General features: G+C 33.0%; 2 pseudogenes; both read left to right on the top strand.

The window, feature by feature from the left end:
* The first annotated feature begins 772 nt into the window (after window positions 1-772).
* On the top strand, window positions 773-2,197 carry LOC132058142 (1-aminocyclopropane-1-carboxylate oxidase 5-like; annotated as a pseudogene).
* A 2,775-nt stretch (window positions 2,198-4,972) lies between these two features.
* On the top strand, window positions 4,973-7,076 carry LOC132055218 (jasmonate-induced oxygenase 1-like; annotated as a pseudogene).
* The last annotated feature ends 3,125 nt before the right edge of the window (window positions 7,077-10,201 follow it).

The following is a 10,201-nucleotide window of genomic DNA, read 5'->3' as shown; positions in this document are numbered from 1 at the left end:
TAACTATCCTTTTTTTTATAAACATAGTCATCAGGGAGCCAAGCTAATCATCAACCAGGAAAGCACATACAAAAAGCCAGTTTTGTGTGTAATTTTATACTAATAAGATTCGTCTTAGCCATCTCACAAACCAAATTATTCAAAATATTCCCTCTGTAAGAAAGGCTCTGTCCAAATAATTTAACTACGTTTCGTCGTCATTGCCTGGGAAATCTATGTTTACTATGGCAAGTTAGCTATGAAAAATAACAACAACAAAAATATTGCTGGATTCTTCTTTGTGAGTTTGAGACCTAAAGCAAGATTGAGAGTCAGTTAGAATACAAACATCATCGAGAGTTGCTGGAAATAAACAACTACGCAAGGAGGAAGTAGTTGGTTTATAACTTTTAAGAAATAACAAAGTCATTTTCACTGCTATTTAGTAGCAGTACAACATCTCGATTTGTAGAGACGGATCTAAAATTTAAATTTGGGTTCAACTTATAAGAATTTTAGAACTAAAGTCATTCGATTTTTATAATTTATGGGTTCAGATCTAAAACTAGTTGAAATTTTAGTGAGTTTTAAATATAAATTTATAATCAGAGTTAAAAATGCTAGGCTTGAGTTGATAGGGCAAAAAAAGTGGAGGAAGGTAAAGGTAGTAGGTTTGCAAGTTGCCTTTTTTAAAAATGTAACAAAATGAATCAACTGTGGGATTAAAACAATGTTTTTTTGTTGATAAAGAGGTTTAAAACAACATTGAGAGTCGAGAAATAAGGAAAACATCATGGCTAGTTTTGATGTTCCAACGATTGAAGTTTCTCCTTTTTTTTAGATCAGAGGAAAATGAAGAAGGGAAAAAGAAGACTATGGAGCAAATAGGCGAAGCATGTGTTAACTATGGCTTCTTCCAGATTGCGAATCATGGAATTCCTTTGGACTTGTTGAGCAGAACCATGGATATGTACAAGACCTTCTTTGCTTGTTCAGATGAAAACAAACTCTCTCTACCTGAAAATTATTTAAAAAGCACACAGAATTCCGTTGAGACTTATGAGCACTTGGTGTTTCGTCGTTCATCTTCTGGCTTCAATGTCTGCCCCAAAAGTCCACCTCATTTCAAGTAATATTTTAATCTATTTCCTCTATCGCCATATTCTCTCTCAATTGCATCTCAAATTAACTGTTTCTAGTTTAGGCGATCCTGTGATATGATGATTCCAAGAACTAGTACGAATTCAGAAACCTAATTTGCATTTTCTCCCTTTATAAAATTTTTAAGAATGTTATTTGTGAAGTAAATATGTTTGATTTCATAGGCAAGTATTGGAGGAGATGGTTTCACATTTGACAAAGTTAGGAGTTGTGTTGGAGAGCATCATAAGCGAGTGTTTGGGCCTCCCTCCTAACTTCCTCGCTAATCACAACAATGATCGGTCTCGGGATGCCTTGATGGGCCTCCACTACTTTCCAGCGACAGAGGATGAGAACGTAGGAAAACCAGCACCTGAAGATCCTGGCTGCATCACCATTGTCTACCAGGATGAAGTTGGAGGCCTTCAGGTGCACAAAGATGGGCAGTGGATTCCTATAGTGCCTTCCAAAGACAAACTAGTTGTTAATATTTGTGACGTGATTCAGGTAATTATATATAAATCGGCTGCTGGTTAATACCACAGTTACCATTATCCCAAAAACTTAAGGAATCACGACCCTTTCCTATAAAAGTCACTGAACTATTTCCCATTTACAGTAGTGTTGATGTTTTAAGTTTTATTTGCTTTATATTTGAGTTAACATGGTATTTTGCTTGTTTATCTGGTATTCTGGTGAAATTTAGTTCGATGACCATTTGAGGAATTAACTCTTTTTTTGTGACATAAAAAAAAGGTGCTGAGCAACAATAAATTCAAGAGTGCAACTCACAGAGTGGTGAGACCAAGAGGAAAAAACTGTTACTTGTTCGTGTTCTTCTATAACGTGCAAGGAGACAAGTGGGTTGAGCCATTACCACAGTTTACAAAACAAATTGGAGTGTCGCCCAAGTACAGAGGATTCCTCTTCAATGAATATTTGCAGCTGAGACTCAGAAACAGGTCTCATCCACCAGCTAGACCTGAAGATCTCATCCATATAACCCACTACTCAATTTCTAATTGAAGTCTATGTGATCAAGGATTTTCTCACTATGTGGAAAGAAACCTGCAATAATATGTATTAAGTTACTCGGACTCGGGCGTGAGTGTCCGACACGGGTATGGATCCCAAGGTCGGATCCTTCATGATCAAAATTTAGGATTCGGGGATACGGATCTAAATACGGGTGCGGGTGCGGGGATTCGGCAAAGATAAATTGAAAATCTAAAAATATAGCTATAAGAATATTGTTAATTAATAAAATTTGTTTACTTAGAGCATATACTTATTTGTAATATATATGAAGTTTATTTAAATGAAAAATGTGTGCCTTCAAAGCATATACAGTTGTATTTAATTTACAATTAAAAAACTGTTTATTATTTAGATTAAAACTCTAATTAGTACTGGTGCAATTAAAATTAATCTCTAATTATTATTGGTACAGTTGAAACTCTAATTTTATAAACTTAAAAACTCTTGAAGAGATAGTATATGTAATGTTTATCCCCTAAGCCTACATGGCAGCATATTAGCAAATGGTTAATTAATAAATTGGTCAATTCCTAATTAGGTCTCTGCGTTCTTCTTCTTTCGTTCTTTGCCTGAAACTTCTTCTCTAAATCTTTACTTTGGGAAATCAAATCTCAAATTTTCCCCAAAATTTTGGTCTACATACCCAATCTCGTTTGACCGGATCCGACACAGATCCCATACCCTTACCCGTATCAGTGTCGTGTCGACACGAGTGCGGCACCCAAACTGCCGAGTCCGAATAACTTAGATATGTACTACTCCTGATATGTGGGTTGAAGTGTGCGACTAGTGCCGGCTTGATGGCTAGGCCCAGTAAGGCGTTTGCCTTAGGCCCCCATTTTTGGGGGGGCCCAATTTTTACCAGAATAAGTTTAATAATTTTTTATAAAAAAAATATTTTTTGGATTTTTAAAAAAAATTAAAAGTGGATGAGAAAGTTAATTTGGGCCCTTATTTTTACAATGAATAGTTTGTGCTAATCCTGAATGTTCTTTAAAATATACTCAGACACTCTGATATTGATGATTTAGACTTACTTTATGAATTAAACATGTTAAGGAAAATATTACAAGTAGAGAATAATATTCTAATTGATATACTTAGTTGGATAAAAAGACTTGATTCATTTTCAAATGCATATATTGCTTTTATATAAAATTATGTTAAAAATTGCCTCAGTGGAAAGAGCTTTTTCAAAATTTAAATTTATAAATTATCACCTAAGATCAATAATGTATCAAGAGACATTAAATCAATTAGCTATATGATTGATTGAAAAAACATTATTGGAAGGAATCATTATAAGAAAGCTAGAAAGATAGATGTCAAATAATATATCAGTGAGCTTTTTCTTTTAAGCATGGGCCTCTGATTAAATAGAGCAATTTGCAGGATTGCCCTTCGCTGGGGGTGGTCTTTAATTTTTTCCCTTCACTAAAAGCCCCTTGGTTCCGGGTTCGAACCTCCGCTCAATAAAAAATTTTAAAAAAATCGCAAAGCATAAGTTGGATTCACAGGGCATAAGTTGGACTCGCAGGGCATAAGTTGGACTTATGCCTTATGCCTTAAGGTAAAAATAAAATTATATATATATATATATATATATATATATATATATATATAATTTATATATATATATATATATATATATATATATATATATATTGAGCCTAATTTTGAGTAAAAGTTTGCTTTAAGGCCAACTTCTACCTCAAGGCATAAGTTGGGGTGCAACTTATCTTAAAGGCATAAGTTGGTGCAACTTATAAGGCAAAAAGTTAGGTGTGAATCCCAACTTCTTTTCCCTAGAAATCCCAATTTATGCATTGCGATTTTTTTTTTTTTTTTTTTTTTAACTGAGCCTGGGTTCGAACCCAGGACCTATGGGTGTTAAGCGAAGGGCAAATATTAAAAACCACCAATTGAGGAGAAAAATTTAAAGACCACCCCAAAAGAAAGGCAATCCGCGCAAAAAAATGTTATTTTTTTTGCCTTAGGCCTCCAACTATGTTGAGCCGCTCCTGTGTGCGACCATCTCATTAAAAAAATTAAGTTGTAAGAGAGCACACTTTTCTTTTCATAATTAAATCTTCAACACGTCACATGCCTTATTCCTTCCTTGAAGAGGAATACTTAACTTATAGCTATGGCCTATGTGTATTGCTGCTGTTTGTTGATACCAATTTAAAATACTCAAACTGCAGACCCTGCGGTCTTTTTTTCTTTTCTTCTTTTTTTTTTTTTTTTTTTCTTTCTTTTCTTTTTCGAATAATGTGAATTACTCCTTTAGATTGTTTACTCTAGTTTTGGATACCAATGCACGTCTGTTTTTATTTATATTTAACTCCCTAGAGTATTGAGATTTTTTTGTGAGGAAATCCTTGATAATGCTAAAAATATTATCAAACAAATGAGAAAGAGCACAAGATGAGATCTAACACAGCAAAATATAAGTAATAAAATGTGATGAAATCACGTGAAGTTGACAAATTGAAGGCTCCATGTGAGCTGTGAGGTGGTTACGTCCGTCTTTATGGTTCTGCAAGTTAAATTATTTGATTTAATTAATCCATAACCATACTTATCCTTTTTTATAATGATAATCATCAACCAGAAACACACACATATAGACACTTAAAAAAGCTACCGTTTTGTGGTACTAATAAGATTTGTCTTAGCCATCCATCTCACAAACCAAATTATTGATCAATTTTCATATAGTTATCTTGTAATCTTGTTATAAAAGTCTTGTAGTACTTTTGTACTTTTTCAGAAACACTGCAACATCTTGTAAGCTTAAGTTTTGCAAGTCCACATGGCTAATTTAGCGATACCAATAGTTGATCTCTCCCCTTTCATTCTACGTGATGAAGATGGCAAGAGAAATACGACCGAACTGATAAACGAATCATGTTCTCGATATGGCTTCTTCCAAATTGTCAATCATGGGGTGCCTTTGGACCTAATGAGCCGCGCTCCCTGAACTTATCGAAGGCATTTTTTGAGTCTCCTGTCGAAGAGAAACTGAACTGCTCCCCATTGCCAGGGTCACCTTTTCCTGCAGGCTATAATAGAAAACCAAATCCATCTTATGAGTTTGCAGAGTTCTTGGTTATGCTTCAGCCTGGATCCAACTTCAATGTTTTTCCTTCCAATCATCCACATCTCCGGTAAGTTATATCTTTAAATTAGAAAGACTTATATGCATAAAAATAAATTACATGATCACTGTAGTTTAACCATTATTACCAGGTTACCAATTAATATGGGCACATTTAGCGTAGCTGAATTAAAATAGTTTCACCAAGTCCTAAAAAACACTCTTTAAGTCTTGGAGTTGAATTTATGAATAAACAATTACCTGTTTGGATAGAAGGATTAGAGACTGAGAATAAGCAGTGAGTGATCTGATTGTACAAATATCTTTTACACCGTCAGTGCATTTAATTTAAACTCATAGTAGCGACACTTTTATTTTATACTTTTTTTGCAAAAACTTAAGCTGTTTAATGTCTATACTGGCGTCTAGTAAAACTGGTACCTATCAAACTTTTCTAACGGAGCTGTCCATGTTTTCACATTCTCTGCTATCTAATGATTCTTCTACTGAATGATTTGTGGAGACCCTTTAACTAATATATTTGTTTTGTGAGATAAAAAATACAACGTTATTGGATCTTCTTGTATCGCTACTAAAGTACAAAATTCTTGAAGTATAACATATGGTACAGACTTTGAGTTTTGAAACAAAGTTGCAACATCTTTTTAAATTTATGCAGAGCTATCCAGAAAGTGAATATTTATATGGCCATATGGGGTAGAAATGATTAAGGGTTATTTAATTTAAATCTCGTTTAATCATTTCATTTGAGTGAATGATTGCATACATCTATTAATCTAATGTATAGAATACAAAATCTATTCCTATCATCACTCTTGTAGGGCATGAAAAGCTGATCAGTTAAAATAATCAGAATGAAACTTAACTCTCAAATTGAACGAATAGCCATTGAGAAGATAATTCATCAATTCTTGTTTATTCAATGTTTCAGAGCAGTAATGGGAGATTTATTCAATCAATTCGCGAAGATCGGAGCAATTTTAGGGAGCATATTTAGTGAATCCTTGGGGACTGCCTCCAAGCACTCTCCAGGAATTTAACAATGACAGAAATTCAGATGTGTTGACAGCTCTGTATTATTTACTAGCAACAGAGAAGGAAAAATGTGAATAAATTCAGATAGAGATGTTGGATGTATAACATTTGTGTTACAGGATGAAGTTGGAGGACTTGAAGTTCAAAAAGATGATAAATGGATCCCAGTAACACCAAAAGAGGGTGCTCTTGTTGTCAACATCGGTATTATTCTTCAGGTAAAAAGAAAAAAAAATGTTTATACCGGCAGTGTTATATAAGTAAATAAATATTTACACTACAAAGGGATGTGGTGGGGTGGATGCAGTTTCTTCGCTCTTAACTAGAGGTTTCGAGTTCGAGATATGAAATTGGGAAATCGGTGTTTTCCCTTAAATGAGCTTTACGAGGCACAAATCTGAACTAGTCGGACCATTAAGTTCAGAATATCAAATGGTTAAACCAAAAAAATATTTTTTTTTTGTATGACTTCTATTTTTTTTTTTTGTTGAAGGTACTGACAAATAACAAGTACAAGAGTCCAAATCATAGGGTGGTGAGACCAACTGGAAGATCAAGAAATTCATTTTCATTCTTCTATAATGTATCAGGGGATAAATGGGTTAAACCCCTTCCTCATTTCACTAAGAAAATTGCTAAGAAAACCAAGTATAAGGGATTCATTTATAGCGATTATTTGCAAAAGCGCAAGGAAAATAAGCTTAAACGTGCTTCTGGACTTGAAGAGGATCTCGGCTTATCTCATTTTTCACTCACTGTATAGAGAATCAATAAATGAATCTCTTATCAATCATTAATGTTCTCTTCATTTTTTTATGGTTTTAAACTTTCTAAATTTGTACACATTTTTCTAGTCTCCATTAATGAAAACAACGTCGTTAAAATAATTATCATTAACTACTCAATCAAAAAATACAAGTAAATGGAACTGATCGCTACTAGAATGGGCTAGTAACGTGAGCTTGACAGAACATTAAGACTTGTACTGGACCGGGGATCTTGATTCTTGAAACAAATAGCTGGTCGCGTTCACTGTTTACACAAATTGGCACATCCAGAATAGTTTAACAAATTAAAGAACTAACTGACCAAAGAAAGAAAAATTTCACCGCAAGGAAAAAAGAATGGACAGCATTGAACAAGAGAATAAGGGGCAAATTTAGGTGAAGTATGTTGTTGTTTTATTTTTTTGATAAGAGATGTTACTTTTAACAATAAAAATCTCTTCAAGGGAGTAGTTAAACCAACTTGTCGACAAGTGAGGGATGGGCTCGGACTCACCTCCACCTTAGGTAGGCCCAGGTTCGAGTCACAATTTGGAGGAAGTGTGGAAACTATAAAAAATGGGTAAAAAAAAAAAAAAAAAAAACCAACTTGTCCCGTTAGACAAAAGGAAAATACTTCAGGTTACTTTAGACGGACAATCTATCTTTTATTGATTCATACAATTGTAAAAGGAAGTTTGAGGTTGATAAATCAACTTTCTTATTGGCTTTTGTATTTTTACATTATGTAAGCATCCTCATTTGTAATATCATCATAGAGTGTATAATAAGCTATATAATGATCATAAAATAGCTAGTTCTCTCTAGCTCTTATTTTCGTCATGCTTGTTAATTAATAGAGGTTCGTTACCTCATTAGGATTGGTAAGGTAAAGCTTAGCCTCCCTTGCTTGTACTTATCCCTATTGAGGATTTTTTTATATTTAATAAAAGGCCGCTAGACACTCTACTCTGTCTAGTGGTATAAATTCAGGGAAAAGGGAAAAAAAACCAACTCATCCTCTCTAAAATCAAACTTTGCATCCAAGACCTAATATATATACCGCAACTTCAATTTCTTAAACAAACTTACAAGAGGAAAATGATTGTTGTAACTTTAATATTCGATAACTTTTGAAACGGACTGCAAAATCCGATATCATTAATGCTTCCATAAATATATCAAACAAAAGACATAGCTTCTGATCAGAACACTGTTCTTTTTTTTTCGTTAAAGAAAGATGCCTCAGTTTCCTTAGTAGGAGCGAAAATTAACATTCAAAAAAATACATTGTATGTTATTGCGATGAAAGCGATACATTAGTAAACGCAGGCAGAAAAAAAGAATTTCCTTTCTACCTAGAAACATAACAAATAAACTTTAATTCTAGTAAAAGCTTCGAAATCCAATTCACTTACATCGTAAAAAAATCAATATCCAACGGTAACTGAAATACAGAAGAATATATAACCTTGAGATGAACATCATCAATGGGTTTGGGACGAACCTACGAAGTAGCATTAGTCTTGTTTGGGGACTATCATATACATTCTTCAAAGCGACTCTTTGCTAATAGCTTTGGATCGTTTCTCAGTCTCCAAATTCAGAACAATCCTTATCATATTCATGATCAATCTTGTAATAGGATAAGATTTCATCCTGCAACATGAACCATCGAGGTCTCGATTCCTTGCCACAATTCACCCACTTGTATAGAATTCACGATAAACCATCGGCGACTATGTCATTCACTATTAACGGGTGTTTTATGAGGCGGGAGCATGAGGCGAGACATTTTACGCAATAAAGAGGAGGCATAAGCTGAAACACGGGGCATAAGTCCCACTGAACTACGGGGGTAAATATCTTCAATTTTATAAAAAGTAAGATTTTCATAAAAATTCTACAAATAAATTCAATTAAATCACCAATAATATAGAAGAAGAAAAAATATATTATTATTATTATTATTATTATTATCATCAACACAATAAATGATAATAGCCGAGATAATCTTTAAAATGAAATCATCATCCACTTTATCATCGATCCCCACATCTACTAGTCATTCCCACCCTCTATTTATATTTGCATTGATTCTTGTTTATATATTTCAAAGAAGGAGAAGGGTAAAAAGTGTAAGAGTAATGACAAAAAATGGATAAAGTTGCCTAAGCAACATAGTGTTATGGAATCTCTATTCTATCAATTTCAGACATAATCATCTAAAAAAAACTATTTATGGTAGTGTTATTTCCTACGAGAGCTTCTTTATTTATTTATATATTTTAGGAAAAATCAATGTAACATAAAAACATGATAGCATAAAGTAAAAATATTATAACTATATATAAGAGAGGATAAATGTTTTTTTGTAGTCCTCACAAGGTAATATTTGTCATTTACTATAGTTCAAAATTGAAATTTTATTATTTTGATTCTTACACGTGTTGCAAAAATAACCTTTGCTTTGCATATTCCCACCTGTTGCCCTCATTAACTTCTTAATACCACTCCCACTTGGACCTTCCTAATTGGCTAGCTGTTTGACTTTTTGTGATCTCTTCTTGAACTTTATTAGCTTACTGTTATATTATTTGCCCTTATTCTTGTAAAATTGCAAAAACTTTGCAACAAAATTTTCTTTTCCAATTAGAGATACGTTTGAACGTGTGTCATCACATGCGCTTACATCTGTCCTAAAATCAATATTAGTTATAGTTTTAGAAATCTTTTACTTTATGTACTTTAATTATTACTTCCTTATCCCGATTTATGTGATACAATTGAAATTTCGATATTCAAACTTCTAAATTTTGATTGTGCATCCGAATATAGTAGCTTTAACCTTTTTTTTTTTAAAAAAAGAAAAAATTCATATATTTGAAAACTATGTAACAAGTACTATAAATCACAATAATTAACAACGTAAAATATTTAAAAAGCATATCAATAAATTTCGATAAAAGAAAACTTCATTGACTCTCGAAATTCCCATAAATTGGACGGAGGGAGTATTTATTACTACTCTTATAAAATTATTAAGTAATCCCTTTATATATTACACATGATAAATCTGTCAAGTTCTTATATGATGAGCTTACATTAGTATGACTTTTGGTTA

This window comes from Lycium ferocissimum, chromosome 5 (assembly GCF_029784015.1).
Source record: "Lycium ferocissimum isolate CSIRO_LF1 chromosome 5, AGI_CSIRO_Lferr_CH_V1, whole genome shotgun sequence".
Lineage (NCBI taxonomy): Eukaryota > Viridiplantae > Streptophyta > Magnoliopsida > Solanales > Solanaceae > Lycium > Lycium ferocissimum.
Note: the sequence above shows the minus strand (reverse complement) of the source record. Positions and strands in the feature narration are given on the sequence as shown.